Below are 20221 nucleotides of genomic sequence, written 5' to 3'. Positions count from 1 at the left end.
TAAGGTACATATGTTTGTTTACTTGTTGACCATCCCTTGATCAATCCCACTAGAGTGCGAGCTCCATTAGAACAGGAATTTAGTTTTGCTCCGTGCTGCATCCCTAACACCAAGAAAGGCACCTGCCTGCTCCATAAATATTTGTTGAGTGAGTGAATGACTGATGAATGAATACCCCATAAGAGCTAACAGACAAGGAAGAAGGCCAGTACTCCGCCCTGAATGAACATGTGCGTGAAGCCTAACTGTCTTGCTGAGTGCTGGGCCAGGATGCCTGCCCCCAGATCAACTGATCCCAGCTGTCTGGACATTCCGTCTGGGTCTCGGGAGTATGCTGCTCTGAAGTGACAAGCTTCTGGGAGGGAGTTAGTTTTTAGCTAATGCCTCATGGGACAAAGGATGGAGTCATGGGGCTGGGAGAGTGGTGGGCCCTGAAGTTGGCTACAACACACAAACCTTCCAAGTGGCCGTGTTCGAGAGGGCAGTCTGGCCTAAGCCAAGGTGAGAGAGGCTGCTATTGAAGAGGAGCTCTGAAATCCAAAGTCTGTTAACAGCTTCTCTCTTTGTAACTGATTGGGACCTAGGGTGTGTGCAGACAAAGTCTGTCCATAGATTTTAGGCTCAAGGCTCAAATGGAACCCAATGGGGGATCAAAGCTATATTTAAATAGCTCTAGATAAGGTTGGGCAGGAAAAGAAGCTAATATTTTTCGAGGTCTATTATAAGCAAGAAACTACGCTAATGCGTTATTATCCTTTGATCCTCTCCACCAGCCTACAACATAGGCTCCTGTTCCCATCTTACAGATAGGGAAATGGAAGCTTAGGAATTTAAAAGGATCTAGGCAAAATCACTCAACTAATACATAGCAGAACTGAGATTTGAGGTCAGGTCTGTCTAATTCCACAAGCTCTTCTCCTTCTTCTGAATTACGCTATAACTCAAGGACCACTCCAGGGAAAGAAACCATCAGAGGAAGAAAGGAAGGGAGCACAGAGAAACTTATTTCCCCAAAGAATGAGAATCTGGTATAAAGAACAAATCTGGGATAAGATGCTCCCGGGAACTCAGAATTGGAAAATACTTTAGAAATCACCTGGTCTTACCTTCTGTATCGTGCTCAGCTTTATGAAATGCTTCTGGTTATAGTTTTCAAGGAAACTCAAGATATCGAGATGAAGAAGAAGAGCTTTAGGACAGAGGACAGTGAAGGTAACATCAGCAGCTAGTGAAAGAGTAGCAGATGTGGCCATCTTGGTGTACTGGCATCTGGATGTGTGGGTGCCCTGGACTAGCTTAAAGGAGATGTGTTAATATAACAGAGCCCAGGGAGCCAAACCCTCAGTAGATCTTTAGTCATCTGGGAGGGATGTCAGCTCATGTCAGGTCCAAGTTCAATGAAGAAGTTCAAGTAGACGTGGCCCTGTCCTTGCAGATAAGAAGTGTCCATAACTGACTGGGAGGAAGTGAGAGAGGAGGCAGGTAACAAGAGAGACCGACACGCTGGCGGTGAGGGAAGAGGGCGAGGGGAATGGAGACCTGCAACTTGTGCACCACAAGTGCTCCTAGATGATAACTTCACAAACTGAATTTGCCTCTAAAATATGTTATAGCAACTGAGACGCCAGACAGTCCTCTGCACAAGATCTACATTCCATCCCAGGTTGGTAACTTAAGGACTTCCTCCTCAGCTCCTCTACATCTGGGTGGCCAGGATGGGCAGCAAGGAATCCCGATTGTGCTTAATCTCAAATGGATTCTGCAAGGAAAAAGGCAACCTCAGTCTACAGCTCTAATCTGCTCTCCTCCTGCATATGGTTCTAGGCTACTCTATTTCAAGCCTAAACACTCCAAAGACTGAAGATAGCAATAGCTCCCACTCAGAATGCAGTTAGAGAACCCAGGGACCTCTAATCACTTCAAAATTACAGTGACCTCGAAATGCATGACAATTATTATGAATCATGACCTTGTTTTTTCTCTTTCACATGTATGTGGTGTTAGGAGGCATGGCTTCTAATCAAAGATGACAAATCTGGTGAAATGACTGTCCTTAATACTTCCAAGTATTCTATAAGCATATATAGCACACATTCCCTACACTAAAAGTGTTGACTATCACTGTGCTGTCTGCTAAAAGCAAAGTCAGTTGTTTTTTACCTGGAGATCTCTCCTGTGATTCAGGTTCACCAATCCAGGCTGATGTGACGAACCAGCTGAGCAGCTGTCTGGCCAAGGCAAGTCTGGCTCCCCAAATCAGGGCTGTAGCCCCCTAGAGTCCTGTGGTTTCTCTGTCCTTAAGTGGGTGATAATCTACTGAAAGGGAATACAAGTCACGTTACTATGAGAAGCCATTTCCTGTTCTCCTTTGTAACAACACATTTTTTAAGGAGAGCAGAGAGAGTCCCAGAGTCATAGATTGCCGGGGCTCAAAGACATCGAGGCCGTAACCCTGTCTAATGCTTTCATTTTGTAGTTGGGGCAACTGAGGCTCAGAGAAGAAAACAGCCTCATTCACTGCTTCGGCAACTTGGGAGGAGAATCCAGATGAGAACATGTCTCTGACTCTCCAGCCTTTGGAATTTTTTAAAAAGCAGCCACATGGTCAGCCTGACTTCTCAAACAAATGGTCACTGACCCTGAATGGGAAGTCTTTTTTTTTTTTTTTTAAACACATTTTCAAAAAGGGAGGTGGCACTTTTTCCAGATTGCTATTTTTGTAGTTTTCCCCCTGGGAGCTAAATTAGTAAAACAGTCCACCTCACGCATGTGGCTGTGATGGTTCTCCCTGCTTCCCATTAGAAAAATATTGTTATGCAATAATGTGACCCATGAACACAGCAGTGGCCGGGCCTTATTTTCAGTGAGAGGTATGTGTTCACCCGGCTGCCAGGTCTCTTGGTCTCTCTCTTTCTCTGTCTCTCTGTCTTTCTCGGTCTCTCTCTGTTTCAGGAAAACACAGTAACAGACATGGACTCTTCTCCCACATGTATCATTTATTATGTGATTTTTCTGGCTACTGTACATTTGAACAGCCACTCCTCTGTGCACAAAACCAAAACCAAAGAAGGGATCTCACATTTGTTAAGCAAATAATATCTACCAGGCACATCATGTGACTCTTACAGGCATATTTTCCTAATTTTTCCTGAAAAATTCCCCATGAGGTAACAATAACTCCATTTTTTCAAGGGGTTAGGGAACCAAACTTCAGAGAACTAGAATGATCTGCAGAGTCATAAAAAGAATACGCTGCAGAACCAGAAATGAACTCATATCTAACTCCCAAATCGACGTTTTGTCCATCTCAACTGGACTATAGTTATTAGTCCAAAACACTAGGAGTTGTCTCATTTTTCTGGTGTTTTAGCTTGAATGCAGGACATAGTTCTTTGGAAGGTAAATTGTTGTAAGGACATGAAGGATTATTCTCAGCAGATTCTCTTTCAGATGGGAGGTAGGCCTCTGAAGGCCATGGCTTCCTGCTGTGCTCCAGCCAGGCTCATGTGCCCCAGAGATGTGGGCTGGCCCTGGCTCCGAGCAGCGAGAGGGCTCGTCAGGAAATCACGATTATCAATGCTCGGCACTTTGTTCCTGTTCTCAGACAACAAGGGACATGGCTGGAGAGATGGGGTGGGGGTGGAGAAAGAGGAAGAAAAAACAGGAAGTGAAGGGGGGGAGGAGGGAAGGAAACGATAGAGAAAACACAGCAACTTTGAAAAGTCCTTGGCCTGACTTGATATCTGAGCCGACGTTGGTAGAGCTGGCCCTGCATTTTGGGAAACCAGGTCATGATGGTAGCAGAGAAGAGAAGTTTGTTTCCTCCAGATTTGGGGTTTTACCCATAAGTTCCCACCGCAAAGCATAGCCTGAGGAAAACAGTGCCCTGGCACAGGTGCTGTTTCCCACGGACACTCCAGTGTCGACTGACACTGAACGAGGTGAATTTCCAAAGAAGGATCCTGGGGTAGGACCACATCGCTCACCTCTTGGCTGTGGCTAAGAGGCCAGATGTGCCACAAAAAGACCTGGAAACCAGAGAGAAGCTCTTGAAGTGATGGGTACCAGGGGGCGCGGTCCCATCCCCATCACTTTCTTCTCAAATGCCCTCAAAATGATAACGCGTTTTCAGAGTTGTATGATTGGAACTTGATTTACCCAACTGGGTCCAGCAAGAATCCCGCTTTCTTCTACCACAAAACCAAGGCGGTCAGGCCAGAAGAACGCTGAGTCTCCTCCAGACCATGACTCTAAGGTACTTCCACAGTTTTTTCCTATCCATTTTGTCCACTCTACTTATTTATAGATGTTTACAAAAGTTCTCCAACTCCCAATGCACATCATTAAGGATGGCAGTCACCTGGTGAGTTGAACCATCACACAAAGAGATAACTTTAATCACAGCCTAATCATACTTTAATGCTAATACTAATATTTTACAGTACCCTGGGTACCAGGAGGGTACAGGGAATGCAGAGACCCCTAACAGGCAAGCCCTCAGATACTAGCCCCACCCACCCTAGTGGTTTCCCAAACTGGCTGTGTGCCTGGAAAAGCTAAGAAAAAAGTCGCAAACCGGGGAAGGGGCCAATGTTTCCGGAGAATTTTGATGTCACCGACCTGGCTCTGGTCCCTGACCAGCATTTGGATAACTTGGATTCTAATCCAGCTCTCACCATGCCCACCTCCTCCCATCTTATAGATTCCAACACCGAGGCCCTACCAGAGAGAGGCTCGCTCCACAGATCTGCCCTTGATTCTGTAAATTATTGCCACATCATCTAAACAAACACAAAGCCACAACAAGTAAGCATATCTTTGAGAGGATTCCAAGCTTTTTGAAGTGATGGCTGGTGGTTTCCTGTTTGAGTCATCCATGGGCCAGATGTTCATCAGGAACAGAGATCAAGCAGGGAAAGACACTTACAACTCCCATCTCGGGTCTCCACAAGCAGCACAACCTCACACAACACCAACACTAATTTGTTTCCGTTGCTTGCACTTGTGGACGGCTGGAGCCGTTGCCACAGTCCCTCTGCTCCATGCCTGGAGGAGACTCACAGCACCTGAGGCCATCAGGAGAGCTCACTTCTGCAACACCTGGCAGCCAGCAGAACGCTTTTCAATATCTTGTCTTCTTTGATCATTTTAAGAGAGGTACAAAGCAGAGGGGTCATTAGTCCATTTTAAAAATGAGGAATCTGAAATCCAGAAATATGACATGACTTACCGAGGGTCACACAACAGAACCGGGACTAGAACAGGCATCTCCTGACCTCCAGTCTAGTGACCTGTCACTTTTTCACTATATCATGTGCTCAACCCCCATTCAGTGGAGGGGCTGAGGAATAGCTTAGAATAGCTGCCTGTCTTCCACTTTTGAATGGTTCTAGAAGTGGGAGGGCAAACCAAATAGAAGGCAAAATAGATGATGCAAGAACTAAAGAGGCTGAAAGATCACATTCCCACCCTCCAGGCTCAGCAGATAAGGAATCTAAAGACCACAGTGGGAGCACGCTCGTTCAAAGTCCCAGCTAACCAGGGGCAGAGCCTAGACTCTGAGTCAGGAGACGTGAGTGTGGCCTCCTTCCCACAGCTCCAGGAGCACTGGCCAACATGAAGAACTATGAACGGGCACGCTTTTAGATAATGAAACAGCATCCATTCATTGAGTACTGTGGGGGATCAAGATTTGGCCACCTGAAATATATCTCTTTACCTCGATTGTTTTCTCTGATGGACACTTGACCTCCCCCACTAACTGCCTAAAGAATTTGACATAGTAACTCCTTCCTGGAACAGATCTTCTATCTGATGGCTGTAATACAACGTAAAATAGATGTTACAATAGGAAAGGCACCAACAGGCCCATCTTATCGGAAGTTGTGTCTCTCTGGGCACATTCTCTGGATGGCCCTGCCAGGAGTTGCCAGACAAACATTTACATTTTTAAGGGAAATCTCCATTTGTAAAGGTATCTCCCTCCCTGTATGGGGAAGAGGGGGGATGACCTCATTTCTAGAAACTTATCAATGTGGAAGGTGAGGCCTTAAATCTGCATAATAACCTTACTCCTGTTTACTGTGCTTTAGTGGTAATCTCCTGTAACTGACTCCCCCCACCCCCAACATCCTCCTTTGTCTTTAGCTGAAGATGGTATTTAAGACAAGAATTTCTGCTATTGTGTTGAGAAACGCAGTGTCCCTGCTTTCTCCCATGTATACATGTTATTAAACTTGGTATTATTTTCTCCTGCTAACCTGTCTTGTTAATTATTTGGCCAGCCATAAGAGCCTTAAGGGAAAGGGCAGAGGGGGATTCTCCTTCTTCCCCAACAGTACCTACTGTGTGTCAGGCTTTGCTGAGCACTGTCCATCTGGTAACTCCCTGAAACTCACAGCGAGCACGCTAGGTAGGTATAGGCTGCCCCCTTTCACAGGTGAGGAAACTGAGTTCTTTGTCCAGGGGATTCAGCTTTTGGGTGGTAGAGCCAAGATTTGAATTCAGACAGTCTGGCTCCAATTCCTGCTATCAACTACTCTGTAATACTCCCTCTCAAAGCAGTTACACTGAAAGGAAAAACAAAGGAAAGAAAGGGTGAGGCTTGCAGAGAGGCAAATCAGTGGAAAGAAACAGAACAAAGTAAGTGCAGCAGGAAGAGATGACACCTTCATTCAAAAGGCAGAGGAAGGGAGGGAACTCTCCAGGCGGGGAATACTGAGAGGTGCTGCCCAGGCAGGACCAGGAATTTGGTCCCCAGCCCTCTTGGGTGGTAGCCTCCCATCAGTCAGCACCAGTAAATGACATCGTGGTCTTGGTGTTTACACAGCACAGCTCGTGGGAGGAGGAAGTGGGCTCGGCCAGGGAGGGGATGGAGGGAGGGCCCGAGCTAGGAGAGTCTTCAGGGAGAGTGGAAGGGATGATGTCTTGGGAACCCAGTGACCATGTCACAGATGGATGGAGCCGCTGGGCAGGTGGGCAAGCGGGACTCAGCTGGCAGTCCCCAACTCTAACAGTGCCCACACTCCCAGGGACACTAGGCTTCTGGGGATGCTGCCTGGTTTCAGCCTCACGAAGACCTGGGGAGCAGGGCAGAACAGGGATCATCTCTCACCACTTCACAGATGGAGAGATTAAACCCCAAATAATAACAATCATGGAATAACAATCATAATAATTTCAGACACCATTTGTTGGCAGCCTAACACGTGTCAAGAAATAAGCTAGATGCTTCACGGAGGTTATTCAGTAATTACCCAAACTCTGTGAGGGCTGAATGATTATTCTTAATTTGTAGTTGAGATAAGCTAAGTAATTTGCTAAAGGTCAAAAAGCTAGTAGTCCATGAGAAAGGGTCTGAACCACTGCCTATTTGACACTTTGGCCCACAATCTCACCTCTAAGCCGCATGTACTGTGAAATGGTGAAATGCCTTACCCATGATGGTGGTGCAACGGTGCTAACCCACAGCCAACTTTGGAGCTGTCACAGCACACAGACACAGATTTTTACTTAAATATATTATCCTCACTACATCTGTACTAAGTGCATGTGCATGGTCACACACAATCAGGGTGACCACATGATTTATCATCCAAACCTGGATACTTCTGAGAATGAAAGGGGCCTATTGATAATGCCACTGGGACAACAGGCATAACCCAGGACTGTCCCAGGCACACAAGGGCATAGAGACACCTTGACATGATCCACAGTCCCATGGGGCCGGTTATTGTTACACCAGTTGTGCTGGTAGAGAATTCTCCTGGACAATCTCCCGCTTCCAAACCACACAAACACTCCTTTGCAGCCATTCATTCTAGCTTTACTCACCAGAATGTCTTCTAAATCCACTGAGCTTGTAGACTTTACATATAAAACAAGCCACTGCAACTTGATTAAAAAGCAGTCATGCTATGATTTGAGAAGTGAGGGTGTGACCAGTTTTAGCAACATATTTTAAAAGGACAGTTGAATTCCTTGTGCCCTGGCACCCAGAACCTGAATGTGCAGCTGCCCTGACAACCAGCCAGTCCTCCAAACGTGGGGGCTTGGTGGCTCTCCTAGCTGGGGCGGCCTAAGGCAGCTGGACGGGCAAGCAGTGCGGGGAGCAGCTGCTGCCCAGACCCGCTGGAGAAACTGCAGCCCACTCACAGGACACGAGGCCGTTTCCTCAGGGGGCAGTGCGTCGCAGGCACAGGCCGGCCTTTCTCCACTGCCAGCGGGCATGGACCCCTGCCTGGAGACTGGGGAGCTGGAGGCCACTGGCTGGGGATCTCCCCTTTCACCCCACTGGCCTGGGGATGAAGGAAGTGGCACTTAAAGCCTACTTTTGTCTTACTCTTTCCCCAAGAATCTGCCTTCCCAAGAATCTCTGACCAAGAGCAAAAAGAATCTTCTGTTCTTTCGAAACCAGGAAATCGATCTTGACTCAAACTCACACATCAATACAGTAAAGTGAAGCACTAGTTAAGAAAGCAACAGGTCTCAGTCCATTCTCTGAAGAGCCCGTTTCCGGCAGTTAGTTAATCATGGGCATCACAGGACCTGTAGTCCAGCGGTTTTCTGACAGCTCTAGAGAAACTCACCAGTCTGGGGAGCCCCAGGGACGCCTAAGGGGCTACTTGGCAAGGCTCTGGGCCCTCGTCCTGCAATAACGCAAATAGGGAGGCTTTTTAGCTGTTTTGCATAGAAGCTTCTGCAAATGATGAATTTTGGTAAATAAGACCCTTTTTCCAAATAAGGTCACATTCACAGATTGTGGGGGTTAGGGCATGGACTTATCTTTTTGAGGACCACGATTCAACCCACTACTGCTATTATCGGTATTATTATTACTACAATTAATATTATTATTAACGTTACTCAGGGGATACCTGAGTTCCAGAGAAGAGAAGAGACTTGTCTAATGCCGCTCAGCAATTAGGTGGAGAAGCCAGAACTGGAACACTGTATGTGAGCCCAGTATGAGAGCAGCCTAGAGACCAGATAGTGGCTGACCAGGGTGGCCTGGGCTCAGGCAATCCTAGACCATCAGAGGTCAACAAGTGGATGATGATAGCACAGAAGAAGATGGCTCTTCTTCACTGCACACCACTACATGCCAGGCACTGTGCCGAACATCATGGGACTATTTCCCTTGGCCCTCATATCAATCTTAGTGAAACTGGCGGTACTTTCATTAGACACATCTTACAGATAAGGAACTGGAGAGTAACTCACAGAGGTTGAGTTACCAGCCTAAGGTGCACAGCAAGTTGGTGGTGAAGTGCACATTTGAACCCAGTTTCAATCTCACCACCCTCGCTCTAACCACTGTGCTCTATGGCAGTAGAGGCGCCCAGCCCATCACTCCCAGGTGAGGTATCTGACATGGGGCAGGGAAGGCAGTCACAAGTGGCAGGTGGTAGCAGAACCAGGACCAGAGCCCAGGTCTCTCCTCCCAGGTTGTGGCTTGACATCTGTGTGTGATCTCTGTCACCCCTAAACAGCCATTAAGATAAGTGCCCCCATGTGGATGGTGAGAGGACACTGATCAATGACTTCAGAAAACCCCACCCAGCGTTTCAGCTGAACAAAACTGCTGGAGTGAATCCCTTCTCTCTGCGACAATACTTCACAGTGTTGGTTACACCAGGCCCTCCTCCGGAGAGGGGGAGTGGGAGACACTTTAGAAACTGCATGAGATCAGCCTCCTCCTCTCCCTGACAAGCCTGAGCAGCAGCACAATTAAATCCGAGACCACTGGGGTGCTTTCATGAGCCCTCTTCCCTTCCCAGGGCTGCCACTACAGGCGCATCGCCTTTCGGGAGGGAGAGGGGCACAACTTCACAGGTTTGAGGCGTCAGCAGCTGACACCACCTTGCCTCCATCAGGCAGGCAGCAATAAAACAGAGACAAACACGGTCCAGGCTGCGACGCCATGCTTGAGCACCATGGGTAACACAGCCAGGAGGACGCCTTGATATAGAACAAACACTTTGGGGGGAGGGCAACGAAACCTGGGTCTACCCCCGACTTAGCCTTGGCTGGGCTGTGTGACCTTTAGTCAGTCACTTCTCCTTTCTGATTTTCAGATGCAACGCTGTTAAATGCAGACATTACGACTATGTACCCCAGCAAGCCTCGTTGGGCTACTTTGAAGGTCAAATGAGCGTTCTCTTCTAAAAACCACCTTAGCTATTTACGTTCACATTTTATCTCTGCCGCTGGATGGAAAGTTCCTTAAGAGAAGAGCCCTGCACAAATGACGAGTGTTGATGGTTGAATTTGTACAATTCTGCTTCTCTGAGGGCAGTAAACAGCTCCATGTGGCTGGGGAGGGCAGAAAGAGGTGGCAGAGATACAGATGGAAAAGAGGCTGGTGTCAGGCCATGGAGCACCTTACAGGCACTGCTCCTCACTGTGAGGCTGAACAGGAAGCTTGTATATCAAACGCTTCTGTACATATTAGTAGGAGAATGGGGCTATGGAAAGAACCTGGGGTCTCGGGCCCAGCAGTTGTGAACTGTAACTTCCGTGAGCCTTGGCTGCCCCATCCGTACACTGGGAACAATAGCTCCATTTCAGGGTCATTAGGGTTGCCCGACATTAAAAGGACTGGTGCAGTATTTGGCACCTATTTGAACTTCAGCTGGTATGATGGCCCCTAAACAAGCTGGGCAAAGCTGACCTGGACTGTCAGAGTAAATGATTGTTATGGAAGTTCAAAGCCAGTCCTGCCTAGGAGTAAGAAACTAAGAAATGGTGCTGTGACCAGACTGCACTAAGCACGACCTGAGAGCCAATCTGGCTGGACTCACCTGTCGTCCAATTTCCCGACGACTCTGGCGTGCTCCAGCATACCGAGCAAACACTTGCAGCACTCAAGTACCCAAAAGCCACGTGGGTCCACACAGCAAACACCACCGAGTGCCACAAACCACCTGTGAACACTCCAGCGGCCCCTGGACTATGGTACCATCCACAAAGGGCACCTTTTAAGTGGCTTATGTCGGGTGTTCTGTAGAGACCCCACTTAAGCCATGAGGCTGGGTGGAAGGCAAAGCGCTGTGGGTTGAGAAGCAGGAGGTCTGGACCCCAATTTCTGCTTTGACTCTAAATCTCTCTAAGACACTGGGCAAGTCACTCACTCTCATCTACATAATGAAGGAATCTTTGCAACTTGGGACTCTCCATGTCTAGAACAGCCCCTCCATGGAGCGTTTCTGTAAGAGCTTCACTGATGATATATCCTGCCCTTTGAGAAAGTAATTTTCTTAGAAGGCAGACCTCTGCTCAAAATGCATGAAAATGGAGCCTCTCCTGCAGAATGCCCCACTCTAAATCCAACAGGAATATGCTGAACTCCAGGTGTGCCTGGTTTTAGTTCTCATCCAACCAATTCCTGGCTGTGCCATCTTGGGTGAGTTGCTTTCCCCCTCTGAGCCTCAGTTTCCTCATGTGAACCTCAGAGGGAATGATATCTAGCTCACAGCATTTCCCAGCAAACTCTGTTTTCTAACTTCACAGAAAGTACAAATCTCATTTCACTGGGACACTAGGAGGCTAGCTCTCCTTCACCTTCGTGCACAGAGCCAGACACACTTTCACAAAGCAGGCAAGGGGGAAAGCAGGGAATTTCCATTATTCTTAGCAAAGGGGGAGAGAGTCAGAGTCAACACGAGGAGGAATGATTGAGAAGTACCTGCGACAGCTGGGAGCCGGCTTATCTACACTGCCGAGAACTGTCACTGTGGCCTAGACAGACACTGGAGATTGTGCTCAGACAATAGCACAGCTGCTCCTGTTCCTGGGCCCCCAGCTGCGAGGCAAATCAGGAGTCATACGATCAACATTCTGTCCTGCATTCATTCTCAAGACTCAAAGGGATTCTGCCTTCCCCAACAGCACAGGGCTGCAGAGCGAGAATGCACAGCCCCCTCATCAGGATCCGTGCACCCCATGCCGTCCATGGGCAGAAGGGAAGTGGGAGCTGCTGACAGGAAAATGCCCGAGATAAGATCCCCACAGAAGCTGAGACTACAGGAAAACGCACTTTCCCTGCAGGAACCACCACCTTCTAACAAAACCATATTCCTAAGCCTAATGTTCAAGTCGCTCCATCAACCGGTCTGTACTACTTGAGAACCATCCTTTGTAGGAACTTTCAGTTTAAGCCCAAATGTGATTTACTGCAGCTTTGTGTTTTCTTGCCCCGTTCTGCAGCCTAAACTTACATCCCCATCCTTTCTAGCATCCTTCAAAGCCAAAAGCAGCCTCACCTCCTCCACGAAGTCTTCTCTGATACTCTTCTGATACCCCGGTCCACACTGTGCTCTCCCTTCTCTGAACTCTCACCGCACTTTCTATCTGCACCACTCAGCATTTGCACCCTCAAGTTGCCTCATCACTTTTCAACTGGACTGTTGCACCAACCTCCTAACTGATTTCATCCTGCCTGGACTGTGGCCCCGTACTCTGCAGAGAGAACTTTCTAAAGCATGCATCTGATGATGTGTCTTCCCCGCTTAAAACCCTTCAAGCATTTCCCACCACTTCCAGGATCAAATCTAAATTCCACAACATGCTCCCACCCCTCCACTACTCCCGGAGGTTAGTAATGAAGTGGTATTAAACGTGGGACGAGAACCCAGGTCTCTAGATAACCAGCTGAGGGTTCTTCCCACAGCCCGAGGCTCCCTCAGGTCTAATGCTGGGCCACACAGAAGATGTCTAGGAGCATATGGCACAGAACCACGGTCAAGGTGAAAAAGTCAAGATCAGATAAATCCTTAGGCTTGATGAGTTTTCAATACTATAACAACTAGTCAATCCACCAAGCAACTGAGTGGGTGAGTAGACATCTCAGGTTCAGGCATAAGATAGCTTATTTGCTCTTTACATCAAGAAGCGGGGATTTTATTGCTCCTTTTATACATGTGGAAACTGAGGCTTACAGAAGTCAGAGCTCATATCTGGACGAAAATTCTAGCCAAGACCCTACTCCTGTGCTCCAGCACGGTATGCCCAACATTCCATTGGCCATCACTACCTGGTAGCTCCAAGCACCTCCCACTCAACATATCTGATACTGAGCAACAACACTTAGTTCCTGCCCAGGAGTTCATTCCACCCAGGAGATCCCCTGATGAGTTCCCTGTTTTCTGTTCTAGGACCAGAGCTGTCCTACTGCTCCTACAACTCCTTATATGGAAAGATTGTGAAAACAGATGTTCATTTAACAGAAGAAAGAGGAAATGCCACTTTAACTGCTCTATACTACCAAAGAGGTGATCCAAAACCCTTACCAGGCTAATGCTTCCCCCATCATGCCTCATAGTAACAAGTGTGTGTGTTTACAGGGAAGGGAAGGGAAGAGGGTCGGAAGACCAAAGTTCGGAAGAGAGCAAGACTAATATTTGAACAGAAGCACACATGGATCCAGTGGCGTCCTGGAGCCAGTTGGCACCAGCTCACCAGAGCCAATTATACATATCTCTTCCCAGCTTTAAGCGAGGTCTTGCAAGTAGAATGAAAATTGGCAAACATTCCTAATCAGGTGTGTTTTGTTTTTGTTTTTCCCAGAGAATCAGTTATCAAATATTTATCAACACACCACTAAATGCATCTATGAGAAGGAAATGCTTTGGGAAGACAGGAGATGTAAATCGTAGCTATAGCTCTGCCCTCAACTCACTGTTTGACGGACAAGTTTCTTCCCTTCCTGGTCTTCAATTACCATAAGTTTAAAAGAGGAGCAAAAATCCTTGCTTTCCTTACACACAACTATATAAACTAAGACAAGAGACATAAGAGCATTTTGGCAAATGTAAAGTGATGAGGACATATTTGGCAATGTCTGTAGACATTTTTGGTTGTTGTCACAACTGGAGTGTGTGTGGTGCTACTGGTATCGAGTTTATAGAGGCCAGGGATGCTGCTAAACATCCTACAATGACAGGAGAGCCCCCAACCTGTCCTCACACAGTAGCCCCTTCAAATTCCTTGAATATACCAGCAAGCAGGAGAAAAATAAAGGAAACTGGATCAGTCCATGAGAACCCTGGAAGGCCAATGGGTGGAGAACAGTGTGATGTGTGCCACAGCGTGACAACACAAGAATAAGTCACAACTCTGGCCCCAACATGGTGCCGGGCACAGAGTATGAGCTCAGTAATGGTTTGTGGAAAGCGCAAATGGGTCCAGTTGAAACTATAATGCAGTCTCTCTAGCAGGTCCACATTCCAGTGTGTGCACACCCCCTGCACAGTGACACCAGGTAGAAGAATCTGACAAGTGCTATTTCACCTCCTCTGGGAGGGAAAGGAGAAGAAATGGTGTGGAGACTCGGGTTAGTAATCACTAGCCTGACAATCCTAGAAGCAGTGGTCAGAAGAGCGATTTTGTTTAAGTCACTTTCTAATATGAGTTGAAACATCTTGAAAGGTGAGGTTTTCAAACCATCCTCTGGGGAGGCAATTGTTAAAAACACACAGCAGGCAGCCTTGCTTTCCACACATTCAGAAACCACTTTTTTTAGACAATCCTTTTATCCCTTGTACCACTTGGGACTGAAAATGCATTTAGCGCAAACCACCCGAAGCGGAAACAGCAATGGGTAAAAAACACTCCCGGCGTTGGTGGCCACCATGGGGGAACTGGAACCGAGCCGGACGAGGTGGGCACAGCTCAGACACTCACAAGGATAAAAGGGATGACATGCAACATACCGACTGTCCCTGAGCCTCTGAGGCCTGGAGTCAGCGAGGCTTTGGAGCGAAGCTTAGTCACAAGCGTTTCCTGGAAGTCGCCCTGCAAGACGCCCATTTCCCCGTCGTCCCTACACTGGGAGAACCAGCCAATTTCTCAAGAGTGGATGACAGGACAGAGGACTTCCCTCGCTGTCTCCCTGAAGATCTGAATCTGAGCATCAACCATCTAACTCACAAAGCCCCTTAATTAAAAGCTCAAGGGTTCAGAGCTAATTCTAGATGTGGCAGGACCCAGTGCCTTCCCAGGCACCAGAACTGCGAGTGGAGTAATGAGGATCACTTTGCCCTTCCTGTCTATGAATGACAAGTCACTCAAATATAAATTAGACTCACAGAATGCCAGAGCTGGAAGCCACCCGAGCAACTGTCTGCCCACCCACTGTATTTTATCAATGAGGGGCTGGTGGCCCAGGGGAGGAGGCAGGTTTCTGTGTGCCCAGAAAATCTTTTTGTTCAAGTCTCTAAACTCCCTCTCTAAGGCTTACTTGGAGCTCAGGAACAAGCTGGTTACAATCCAGGGAGGATCTGGGGCTTCACGAGGAGAGAAGTAACCAGCTCTCACCTTTGCTAAGCTTGGCCCCTTCCATCCTTCACATCCACAACCCAGCAACATGGGTCTAATTATGCCCATAATGGAGACAAGGAAATCTAGGCCAAGACAAGTAAACAATGTGCTTGGGGCTGGCCTGGTGGTGTAGTGGTTAAGTTCGTGCACTCCGCTTTGGTGGCCCGGGGTTCACAGGTTTGGATTCTGGGTGCGGACCCATGCACTGCTTATCAAGCCATGCTGTGGCCCATGTAAAGTAGAGGAAGATGGGCACGTATGTTAGCCTAGGGCACGTCTTTCTCAGCAAAAAGAGGAGGATTGGCAACGGGTGTTAGCTCAGGGCTAATCTTCCTCACACACACAAAAAAATGTGCTTAAGACCAAACAGCTAGTGAATTTCTTTGACTCCGATGCTCGTGCCTTAAACAAATTGTTTCCTTTTTAATATAAAGTTGTATTATCTAAAGCAACAAAATGATAATATCAGTAATGTCAAAATCATTTTTCTACATTATTAATAATCTTTTGATTTATTGGACTGCAAGCTTGACTTTTTTCATACTAATAATGCCCAATATTTCTGAATATCCTTTCTGCACCATGTACTTTACAAAATAATCTCTCATTATTAAAAAATAGCTTCATGTAACATCTCTCTCATTTTACTGGCAGATACACAGGCTCAGGGTGTTTAGGTGAATTTCCTGAGATCACACAGCCCATCCATGGCAGAAGTGGGATTCTCACACAGGTCTGTCTGATTCTGAATCCTGTGTTCCTTCTACCCTAATGACCTGCTTATCCTCCAGTGACTGTTGACTCAGTGCTAGATCAGACGCCACAGACTTTCGAGGGCAACCTCTTCATAAACGTGCCAGCTGGGCCTGATGCTGAGGGCCTGGGTCAGTGGAGGTGATGAATGGAGTGGTGGTTGTGACCTCATCTTGGGGTCTGGATGCAGTCACACACCAAGGCCCACCCTGCAGCCTATCACTAGCTTCCTGTATTTCTTCCACTCTAGGGAGGAAGATTCTGAGAATAAAGTGTGACACCTCACCCATGTTTGCTAGTAGCTCATGAGCTACCAGAAGAGATGAATACATGAAACGACAATTAAAATACAGGGTGGCAGTTGCTGCAATGGGAAGCGTAGGCTGACGTGGAGGCACCAGCGATGGCCACCTAACCCCACCCACGTGGTGGGAAGCCCGTCAATCGAGGCTTCATAGAGGAGTCAATGTCTGAGCCAAGTCTGGAATCCATACAGGACTGAGCCAGGCAAATGGGGGACAGGAGAATGAGAATGGGGACAGAAGATGCTCAGGCAGAGGTCACAAGGGAATAAAAATGGATAGGAGTGATGAACTTCCTGATGTAAGGAACTACGTGCAGTTGGGTATGGCTGGAGTGTAAGAAAATGATGGGGTGGAGGGAAGCCTGGACCGAAAAGTGAGGCAGGGGCTGAGCCAGACTACAGAGGGTCTCCTCTAAATGGGAGCTGGAACATCGAGTTTTACCTTTTATTATTTGGCAAGGACAGGGCAATTTTGTCGGGTTTGTATTTTATATCATATACATGTGTGCATGTGTAGATCTATCTATCTATCTACCCACCTACCTACCTATATCTATCTACCTGTCTCTATCTAAATCTTTCTATCTATCTATCTATCTATCTATCTATCTATCTATCTATCTATCTATCTATCTATCTGTCTGTTTGTCTACCTATGACTACTTTAGTAGTAGTGATGTGAGTCTAGTTACTTCTTCACTCTGGCTTTCAATGATTTCATCTCTAAAATAGGAAAAACATGATGTGCACTCCATATCCCAGAAGTGTTATAAGAATAAAGTGAGATGGTAATGAAACGGTTATTAACGATGACAAAAAGATGAGAAGCCTATATGAAGAATTACACACGGCTTCTCTCAAGGCTGTATAAAGGAGCGCTCAGAACTGTAAAATACCCACCCCAGAAGAAGGAATTGGGATGGAGATTACGGCACATGGAACAGAGAAGACCAAGTCCTGTCACCGTGGGTGCTCCTGTCTGGAAGGCCCTGCCCTGGCTGCACCTGCCTGGGAACATCTTGTACTTGGCACCTGGGTACTGGGCTAACTTTCTGATCCACGCAGCAGTTGGAAGGAAGCGAAAAAAAACAAACGCCAAAAACCCATCTTTCGTATTTATCCAGTTAATGTTTCCAATTTCAAATAAAAGAATTATTTTCACAAAGCCCTTCTTGAATCTCGGAGAATATACAGGTGGGCAAAGCATATTTGATCTTCAGCTGAAAGGGCAGGTCTTTGCCATCAAGGGTGGGCACAAAAGCCGGGCTGATTTGTGTCCTCTCTCAGTCAGCCCCGGCTCTGTGGAGGTCTGACTCCTGCTGAAATCAGGCAGGACAAATCCGAAGCAGGCTGCCCGTCTAAGCACCTGGAGTGCAGGGCCAGTGGGTGGGGGATAAAAGCTTACTTCAGAGGGGAACAGAACGGTTTCCACCATTTCACAATTACCTTTATTAGCATAGCGTCTCATCTCGCATTTTGTAAAACACTTTCCTTTTCCATCTCAGGAAGAATGCAGTGACAGAAATTGCTGCCACTGGGGGGGAAATGTCTGTAAAATTTAAAGCATGGGGCATTTGTTCGAGACTCCTGGGTAATGCTGTCTCTTGATATATAATTCACGATAGCCTTAAAGCTTGGCCTACTTGTGACACAGAGATCATATATTTTGGAAAAGTCAGGGAAGGCGAGTGAGAAAATCGCTTCTAAATGGTTCTGCTGTACTTTGCCTTTTGAGTAGAGCCAGACAATATTTTGGACCACTCTTTGCTACCATAAGGGCTTCCCTTAAAGAGTCTATTTTATTTTTCTCTCTCTCTTAAATTGAAGAGGCAGCGTATCATCCAGTTTCAGTTTTATCTTCTGTAACACTAGATAAAAGATGAGGCTGACTCCATCTGTTATTACATACAGGCTGCAAACTGTGTGAAAGCAGACACACATGCACACACACACACACACACACACACACACTCCTTGCAAAAAGGGGAAAAAAATCTACACTTTTGAAAAATTTATCATCAGCAATCCTATCCAATGCCGACCAGATAGCAGCACTTTTATCCTTTTATGGGCAGATCCAGGAGAAAGCCAGCCTCGCCACAAAGGCTGTTCCCCCCATGCTGCCACATGAATTGGGATGCTGGGATTGGCTGCAGGCCAGGCCCTTCCCCCACAGCCTGGAGTTCCAACCTCACTGAAATCCATGATGATCCCCCTGGGTGCCATTACCTGCTATGTCTCAGCCCACCCGAGCTGATGCTGAGAGAATTGCAGAACAGTGAAAGGGTTTCCGTCCTCTGGTACAAAAGCCGTGCTCCTGGGGCTGGATTTTCTAGGGGAAATGAGCCCCATTTGAGTCACTTGGCATTTCCTATGGCACTGCTGGTTGGGGTGACATCTTATTTTTGCCCTCTCTGGATTTTGACAACTGCTTTCTCTCAACAGTTCCTGAAAACGTGGTGTTCAATTGATCAGATCAGATGCAATAGAGGATCAGATATTGGAGGCTGGAGGTGACCGGGATGGGCCCTCGCCACTGTTCACATCTCCACAATTACCCCTTTAAGGTGGGCATAGTGCAGGTGGAGAGATCTGAAATTCACAGAGGTCCTTTGTTTCTTGAATGCAGAAACCGTGTTAATTACAGAGTTCCAAAAATAGGCAAGCTTCGTTTCATTAATGAGGTGAAGTTTGAGCACTCACGGTTCGGAAGAGGGTGGGGGTGGAGGTGACAAGCACCAGTGACCACCTAGGCCACTGCACTTCAAAAGGCTTATGTGGTTTTTAGGGAGGGACCAGAGCCCCCGCTACACCCCGAGCACCCTGCCCTCTGAAGCGCTACGGCCTGCGGACTCCGCTTCAGCGGTGTCTCACGTCGCCCCCTCCTCTTTCCTCCCACTGCGGCTGCCCTAATTTTGGCCCTTATTATCTTCCTCCTGGATGGTTTTGCACACGCAGCCAGATGACTCTTCCTGAAGCAGCACAGCTATTATTGAGTCACTCCATGGCTCAAAAGCCTTTAATGATTTCCTCATTGACTGAGAAATAAAGGCCAGCCTCTAATTTCTAAGGCCCTCTTCATCAGGTTCCAGCCAACATTCTAGCCTATCCTCCCCTTCCCTCTCTCCTTCCCACACTCAGCCCTCAGCTCAGTGCCACGTCTCCAGCTGTCCCACCTGCATGTCCTTGCTCTTATATTTCTCTCTACCTAAAATAGTCTTCTCTCCACCTCGTTCATTGCCAATCCTATTCATCCTTCAAGACCAAATTCAAAGGCCACTTCAGCCATGGACTCAACCCTGATCCCCAGAGACAATTTCTCTGTCCTCTGAACTCCCATAATTTTACTATAGCTCAACAACTTTCTTTTGCTGTAACAGATTCTATAAGCCTTATTTTTCTCCTTAGACTGTAAGGCATCTGAGAGCAGAGGAGTGCCCAATTGACCTTTGCATATTCACTCTATCTAGATAGGTTCGAGAAGGTGCTCACTAACACTATATAAGTAAACTAGTGAGGATGGCTCCAGGACTGCAGACACAAAGCTATTTTGTGGGGGCAGAGTGACCTAAACAGATCGTGTCACTGCAGTGTAGAAGAGCATCATTAGAGGAGCATACAGCATGCAGAAGAGGCAAGCTGGGTGGGCTGGGGTCATAGGTGGGTGACACTAATGACCTCCATGGTGCTAAATCCAATGGTCAATCCTCAGTCTTCATCTGTACTAGACCGACAGCAATTTTGACACAAGTGAGTCACCATCCCTTCTAGAAAGTCTTATTTACTTGACCTCTAGGAGTCCACAGTCTCTTATTTTTCCCCCTAGTTAATGTCTGCTCCTTCTCA

General features: G+C 47.2%; 1 protein-coding gene across 3 annotated transcripts in view; it reads right to left on the bottom strand.

The window, feature by feature from the left end:
• Nucleotides 1–20221, bottom strand: part of CYRIA (CYFIP related Rac1 interactor A) — a 104686-nt gene that overhangs the window by 60038 nt on the left and 24427 nt on the right. For 2 of the 3 annotated variants that reach the window (XM_087437121.1, XM_087437123.1), the window contains exon 2: nt 2161–2316. The exons of the other annotated variant lie outside the window; for it this stretch is intronic. The gene's annotated coding sequence lies outside the window, so the exon portion shown is untranslated. The remainder of the gene's footprint in view (nt 1–2160; nt 2317–20221) is intronic. 3 annotated transcript variants of the gene reach the window in all.

The sequence above is a fragment of the Ceratotherium simum genome, chromosome 11 (assembly GCF_057802395.1).
Source record: "Ceratotherium simum simum isolate JZ-2026a chromosome 11, ASM5780239v1, whole genome shotgun sequence".
Taxonomy (NCBI): domain Eukaryota; kingdom Metazoa; phylum Chordata; class Mammalia; order Perissodactyla; family Rhinocerotidae; genus Ceratotherium; species Ceratotherium simum.
Note: the sequence above shows the minus strand (reverse complement) of the source record. Positions and strands in the feature narration are given on the sequence as shown.